The sequence below is a fragment of the Pollachius pollachius genome (assembly GCF_949987615.1).
Source record: "Pollachius pollachius genome assembly, chromosome: 8".
NCBI lineage: Eukaryota > Metazoa > Chordata > Actinopteri > Gadiformes > Gadidae > Pollachius > Pollachius pollachius.
Genome location: NC_136941.1, coordinates 3,500,593 through 3,508,092, shown reverse-complemented (window position 1 = coordinate 3,508,092; position 7,500 = coordinate 3,500,593).

Genomic DNA, 7,500 nt, shown 5'->3' with positions numbered 1-7,500 from the left:
TGTGTGTGTGTGCGTGTGTCTGTGAGTGTGTTTGTCTGTTTGTGTCTTTTATCATGCGTGTGCATGGATATGTGTGTGTGTGTTTGTGTGTGTGTGTGTGTGTGTGTGTGTGTGTGTGTGTTTGTGTGTGTGTGTGTGTGTGTGTGTGTGTGTGTTTGCGTTTGATTCTATGTCTTTGTGTTTGTGTGTGTGTCTCTTTGTGTGTCTTTTCTCATGTGTGTGCGTGTGTCTGTGAGTGTGTTTGCATGGATATGTGTGTGTGGTGTGTGTGTGTGTGTGTGTGTTTCAATGCAGTTGGATGTGTGCAGGGATGTGCGTTTGTGAACCTGCTCCAGGTCCAACAGGTCCACCAGCTCCAGTAGGAACTGGTCTCCAGTAGGACCTGGTCTCCAGTAGGTCCTGGTCTCCAGTAGGACCTGGTCTCCAGTAGGACCTGGTCTCCAGTAGGAACTGGTCTCCAGTAGGTCCTGGTCTCCAGTAGGAACTGGTCTCCAGTAGGAACTGGTCTCCAGTAGGACCTGGTCTCCAGTAGGTCCTGGTCTCCAGTAGGACCTGGTCTCCAGTAGGAACTGGTCTCCAGTAGGTCCTGGTCTCCAGTAGGAACTGGTCTCCAGTAGGACCTGGTCTCCAGTAGGACCTGGTCTCCAGTAGGACCTGGTCTCCAGTAGGTCCTGGTCTCCAGTAGGACCTGGTCTCCAGTAGGTCCTGGTCTCCAGTAGGACCTGGTCTCCAGTAGGACCTCGGCTGCTTCTGAGGACCACAGCGCACCAGGGTGGTCCTCTGATACGGACCCGGCCTGTTTCCAGGTTCTGGGCTGAATCGTGATCACAGGCCAGGTCTGCCCCTCCTGCCTCTCACAGTATGAGAGGGTTTAAACTGTTGAAATGACTGTTTAAACTCTCAATGTTCCTGATCGCTATGGTGAGCAGAACACCTCCAAACATTTCTAATGGCTTCTACTATATACTTCGATATAATTCAACTCCATATTTGTTTTCGTTGATGTAATGTGTTAGACAGAGACAGGTCATTAAGGAGCAGGTAGGGGTTAGACAGTACAGAGACAGGTCATTAAGGAGCAGGTAGGGGTGAGACAGTACAGAGACAGGTCATTAAGGAGAAGGTAGGGGTTAGACAGTACAGAGACAGGTCATTAAGGAGCAGATAGGGGTTAGACAGTACAGAGACAGGTCATTAAGGAGCAGGTAGGGGTTAGACAGTACAGAGACAGGTCATTAAGGAGCAGGTAGGGGTTAGACAGTACAGAGACAGGTCATCAAGGAGCAGGTAGGGGTTAGACAGTACAGAGACAGGTCACTAAGGAGCAGGTAGGGGTTAGACAGTACAGGGACAGGTCGTTAAGAAACGGGTAGGGGTGAGACAGTACAGAGACAGGTCATTAAGGAGCAGGTAGGGGTTAGACAGTACAGAGACAGGTCATTAAGGAGCAGGTAGGGGTTAGACAGTACAGGGACAGGTTGTAAAGGAACAGGTAGGGGTGAGACAGTACAGAGACAGGTCACTAAGGAGCAGGCGATTCAAATTTGCCCTGCAGAAGGGTCTGGGAGAAGAGCAAAACATTTCTTTCCCCCCCTGGCGCGCTATTGGCTGGTTGAACACAATGACCACAGGGAAGCGACGGCAAGCAGCCAATTGCGTACAGAGGTTTGAACTCGGCCCATTGATAACGCCTCTTGTGCTGAAGAAAACGACGGCAGCTACCCCGGACCAACGTGCAATCTCCGATTGAGCCGGCTCCAGGACCTCCCGGCCGACCTGCTCTGGAGCCGGTCTGCTCAGGATCTACTGGCGCCTCACGAGACCTCCTCACACAGGCTGGATCAATCCGGCCTGTGGGATAAATATGGAATAACGCTGAAAGGGCTCGGTTGCATTCTGGACCCTCCATACACCCATTTATCCACTCCAGGAATAAAACCCGGTCCAGGATTAAAGAGACTGTTAGAGCGGAACAGAACTGAACAGAACTTCATTCAGTCGGTGCTGCAGCAAGTTCTTAATTGCCATCTTGATTTGACGTTGGGGCGCGTGTGTGTGTGTGTGTGTGTGTGTGTGTGTGTGTGTGTGTGAGTGTGGTTGTGTATGGATGTGTGTGGGTAAGTGTGTGTGTTTGCGCGTGTGTGTGTGTGTGTGTGTGTGTGTGTGTGTGTGTGTGTGTGTGTGAATGTGTGTGTGTGTATCAGTGTGGTTGTGCATGGATGTGTGTTGGAAAGCGTGTGCATGCGCACGTGTGTGTGTGTGTGTGTGTGTGTGTGTGTTTGTGTGGTGTGTGTGTGTGTGGTTGTGCATCGATGTGTGGGCAAGCTTGTGTGTGTGTGAGAGACTTGTCAGAGCCTGCAGTGGAGTGGGGTGCAGCTCTGAGTGCGTGAGAGAGAGCAGGTACGAAAGAGAAACAGGATGGTTGAAGGAAACCTTCGTATCCTCCAGTAACACCATCACCGCCCCATGCCTCCTTTTGTTTGTGTTTTCTCTGAAGCTCTGCTCTAATCTTCCTCTGTGGAGCTGACCCCGCCCAGCAGGGTGGAGGTCAGAGGAGGAGGTGGAGCTGACCCCACCCAGCAGGGTGGAGGTCAGAGGAGGAGGAGGTCCGGAGGAGGTGGATCCACCCCGCCCAGCAGGGTGGAGGTCAGAGGAGGAGGAGGTCCGGAGGAGGTGGATCCACCCCAACCAGCAGGGTGGAGGTCAGAGGAGGTGGAGCTAACCCCACCCAGCAGGGTGGAGGTCAAAGGGAGGTGGAGCTGACCCCACCCAGCAGGGTGGAGGTCAGGAGGAGGCGGAGGTCAGAGGAGGTGGAGCTAACCCCATCCAGCAGGGTGGAGGTCAGAGGAGGAGGTGGAGCTAACCCACTCAACAGGGTGGAGGTCCAGAAGAGGAGGACGAGGAGGAGAAAGATGAGGAGCGGGTGGATCTGGAGGAGGTGGAGGAGGTGGAGGAGGAGGTGGAGGAGGTGGCGGAATGTCTGGACTCCAGGTGGAAGTAGTGTCAGAGGAGATGTTCAAGGAGGAGCAGGTAGAGGAGTAGCTGGGCTCAAGGTGGAGGAGGTGAAGGACGAGGCGGAGGAGGAGGAGGAGGAGGTGGAGGAGGAGGTGAAGGTGGAGGTGGTGGTGGAGGAGGAGGTGGAGGAGGAGGTGGAGGTGGTGGTGGAGGAGGAGGTGGAGGAGGTGAAGGACGAGGCGGAGGAGGAGGAGGAGGAGGAGGAGGAGGTGGAGGAGGAGGTGAAGGTGGAGGTGGTGGTGGAGGAGGAGGCGGAGGAGGAGGCGGAGGAGGAGGTGAAGGAGGACGAGGCGGAGGAGGAGGTGGAGGTGGAGGAGGAGGTGGAGCAGGAGCAGAGGAAGGAGTGTGTGTGAGTGTCTGGCCGTGAGGAATGTGAGGGTTGTTTTAACATCACAATAGCCTTCGATGTAACCCCCCAGCCCTCTGGCGGCCCGTCTACAAGACTGTGTGTGTGCGTGTGTGTACGTGTGTGCGTGTGTACGTGTGCGTGTGCGGGTGTGCATATGTATGGGTGCGTGTGCGTGTGTGTAATTCACTTCTCAGTGCCCACTAATATGAGTTTTGGTCAAGAGAGAGCGGAGGGAGAGATAATTCAACCATCTATTTCTATTTTCTGTGTTCTATCCGCCTATTTTCTCTGCTCATGCCCCGACAATACTTCCATTGTTTGTGTGGGAGACACACACACACGCACACACACACAGACAGACACATACACAACCTCATACAAACATAAATAAAATAGATACACATGCACACAAAACACATGTACTGCATATACCCACTGACTCTTATGTAACTCATGCAACCACTAAATGCACACTCACGTTTGTGCTCACACACACACACACACACACACACCCTCCTGATGTGAACCAGATGTTGGATGTAGAGAAGGACAGGAGCTCTGAGGAGGATGAGCGCTGCAGTAAGAGCGTGTAGTTCGGTTTCCTTCGGTAACAAACTCATTGCTTAGTCATCCTGATTCAATCAGCACGCTTTTACTTTGAAAGGCTTCTGGGGGCCTAGTGAATGGGGCCTGCCCATTTCTGCAGTTAAAATTTAAGCACACTTTACTAAGACTAGGAATACAAATATAAAGTCCAAACCAACCGAGATGTGCTTTTATATCTCCCTTTCAAAAATCGATTTACAAAGGTTATTAAATCTTGAAATCACTTCGGGGAGATATTTGTCCAATCAGGACGCAGAACGAACCAGCAGCTTGGTCACATGACCCAGCTCCGGTTCACGCTGAGTCAATCCAGGCTTGTTCGCACACAAAGACACACACACACACACGCACACACACACGCGCAGGCACGCACACACACAACACACACACACAACACACACACACACACACACACACAGTGTTCAGCTTTCACACTCCAAGACACACACACACACACACACACACACACACACACACAACCTTATGGAGATGAGATGACGTTAGGGGATAATAACTAAATTACTTCCCACCTAAAGTGCTTCCAGAGATTCAGCATGGAGCTCCAACACTCCCAGTACAGCTCTACTTGTGTTACAACGAGCTCTAACACTCCCAGTACAACTGTACTGGTGTTACAACGAGCTCCAACACTCCCAGTACAGCTCTACTGGTGTTACAACGAGCTCCAACACTCCCAGTACAGCTCTACTGGTGTTACAACGAGCTCCAACACTCCCAGTACAACTGTACTGGTGTTAGAACAAGCTCCAACACTCCCAGTACAGCTCTACTGGTGATACAACGAGCTCCAACACTCCCAGTACTGCTGTACTGGTGTTACAACGAGCTCTAACACTCCCAGTACAGCTCTACTGGTGTTACAACGAGCTCCAACACTCCCAGTACTGGTGTTAGAACAAGCCCTGACTCTACTGGTGTCAGAACGAGCTCCGACTCACCCAGTACCGGTACTGGTGTTAGGAGGAACTCTGACTCTCACAGTACTGTGGTACTGGCGCATGGTACCTGGATGTTACCCTTGTCCCATGATGCATTTTGTTCCCCCCCGGCTCCTGACTTCGAAGCACTCCTAAGGTGAAAGGTCGAAGCGGTCCCTAAACATGACATTCGTCACTCCTAATGTTGGACCGCTGAAGGAACGTGCGTACGCTCTAGCTTCCTGTCCGGTCGTGGTGAGAGGGAGCGTGACGTCACCGCTCTTACTTTCCTTCACTCAAACACACCCACCGTACATTGAAAACACAAATATGTGCACGCATCAATGGACGTCACACTACATTAATGGCATGAGTTACCTCCCCCAGGAACACGGTGGAGCTCACGGCGCTGTGAGATGATGACGCGCTCGGCGCTGGTGGAGCGTGTGAGTGCTCGCTCTCCCCCTGTGAGAGAGAGTGTGTGTTTGTGCGCGAGGGGGAGTGTGTGTGAGGTTGAGTGTATTGTGTGTCTGTGTATGTTTGTGTGGGAGGGTGTGTGTGTCTGTGTGTGAGGGTGGGTGTGTGGGTGTGTGAGGGTGTGTGTCTGTGTGTGAGGGTGAGTGTGTGTGAGGGAGTATGCGCCGGTGTGTGTCTGTGTGTGTGTCTATGTTTGTCTGTGTGTGTCTGTGTAGGTCTGTGTGTCTGCGTGTGTCTGTGTATGTCTGTGTGTGTCTGTGTGTTTCTGTGTGTGAGGGCGTGTAATAAATACACCATTCATAACACCACCCCCCCCCCCCCCCCCCCCCCCCCCCCCCGGTCTCCGTCAGATATGATGGAAGCCTGGTCTTAATCACCTCCTATTACTGTAATTTAAATGAACTCCCTCCTTCCTCCCCCCTCCCTTTAAGCTGGCTTTCTTGCTGATATCTTCCAATCTTCCTGTCTACACACACACACTCACGTACACAGACACACACACAGACACACGCACACACACACACACACGCACCTAAGCATGCACACACGCACACATACAAACACACATGGACGCCCGAATGCACGCCCGCACGGACGTGCACACTCGCACACACACACACTCACTCACGCACACACTCAGACACACTCAGACTCAAGGTGAGGACGTGTTGTGTCTCTCTCGGCCCTTAGGTGAACCACGGATGACCTTCATCCTCCTGATCAGAAACCCTTCCTTCTGAGAACCAGGATCAGGAGCAAACCGAAGCGCTGCAGAAACATCAAACTAAAGGAATAAACTGAACCATGACAGAAACGTCAAACCAAAGGAATAAACTGAGCCATGACAAAAACATCAAACCAGATGAATAAACCGAACCATTACATAAATATCAAACTGAAGGAATAAACTGAACCATGAAAGAAACATCAAACCAGAGGAATAAACTGAACCATCACATAAATATCCAACTAAAGGACGGAGGAGGAATAAAGTGAATGTTATATAACCGGCACGATGCTTGATGGATGAGGATACAGTCGATATTATATTACTCTGAAAATAGAGGTGATTAGGAAGGAGCCCGTGATTATAGGGCTATCAGAGCCCTGTTACACAGCGAGCACTGTTCAGGGTTCTGCTGATCTGAGCCCAGAGCTAAATCAGGCCTGAGTCTGACGGGACGAAAACAAACAACACTCGCTCTTTGTTTCCTGGGGAGACGCGTCGACGTGGGGGCCAGCAGAGCAGGGGCCCGGGGGGGGGGGCAGACCCTGTGTCACAGCAGGGGGGATAATCACACACATACAGACTCACACACACACACACACACACACATACCTAGACACACAAACACACACACACACTTGCAGACTCACACACACAGAAACACAAACCCACACATACCAGTAACAGTGCACGCACCACACAAACACACACCCACTCTTCCACACTTGTTGTCAGACCGTGTGCTGTGGCTACTGCCAGTATATTATGGGATGTTGGCCTTCCTCTGTCTGCTATATAAACACATAAGTGGCCAGTGATCAGATGTCCTCCCGGCTGGCTGCCATGACAACCACAAACTGTTAAAATACTGTGTTGAAAAAATTGGGCTGCTTAAAGTTATTTGGATAATATCATCAATTATTCATGAATATGATAATATTATTCATTTACAGATGTCTGATGAGTCAGTTTCAGAACAAGGCTTGTGTTTAGAACAGCTGGCTTCCACTTTTCCTTCTAGTAACAATAAAGTGATGCTTATCGTGTCTTATCTTAACTGTAAGATAAGACAGGTTTAAGATATTGCTAGGGAGCATCATGCTATAGCGACAGAAACAGATAGAGGAGCAGTTGTTAATTGTTTACCGCAGCTGGGATGTCTCTAGTCCGTCTCTATCTCTGTTGCAAAGCACGCTAGCTCCAATGCTAACGCTATAACGCTGGCACTGTGTGTGCCCATGTATTTGAGTATGTGCGTTTGGTTGTGTGTGCGTGTTTGTTTACATATGTGCTGAGTTGTGTATGTTTGGTGTGTATGTGTTTGTGTATGTGTGCCTGCATGAGCGTGTGTGTGCCTGCATGTGTGTGTGTGTGTGTGTGTGTGTGAG